This window comes from Myotis nattereri (genome assembly GCF_964212035.1).
Source record: "Myotis nattereri genome assembly, chromosome: 9".
In the NCBI taxonomy this organism is placed as follows: domain Eukaryota; kingdom Metazoa; phylum Chordata; class Mammalia; order Chiroptera; family Vespertilionidae; genus Myotis; species Myotis nattereri.
Genome location: NC_138084.1, coordinates 29,685,495 through 29,685,860, shown reverse-complemented (window position 1 = coordinate 29,685,860; position 366 = coordinate 29,685,495).

The window sequence follows — 366 nt, the reverse complement described above, 5'->3', positions numbered from 1 at the left end:
ATTCATTCATTCACTTGACACACCTTGAATTTCCCTTCCAACCCTGGTACTGCATCTTGGCTTTCAAAGGGAGAACAGAAAAAAAAAAGCATGCATAGGTTTGCAGTCAGGCTGAGTGAACTGTCTCCTCATTCATCCAAACGCACTCCCAGAAACGTGACCTTGGTGGCCCTATGGGCAAAATCATCTAATTTCTTTGAATTTTTCTTATTTGCAAAGAGAAATAATACCTACCTTGTAGACTTGTGCTGAGGATTAAATAAAAGAAAAAGAAGTATGTTAAGAGTCTATTACCATTCTAAAAATGATTTTGAGGAATCATTTACAACAATCCAAATGTCTATCAATTGATGAATAGATAAAATG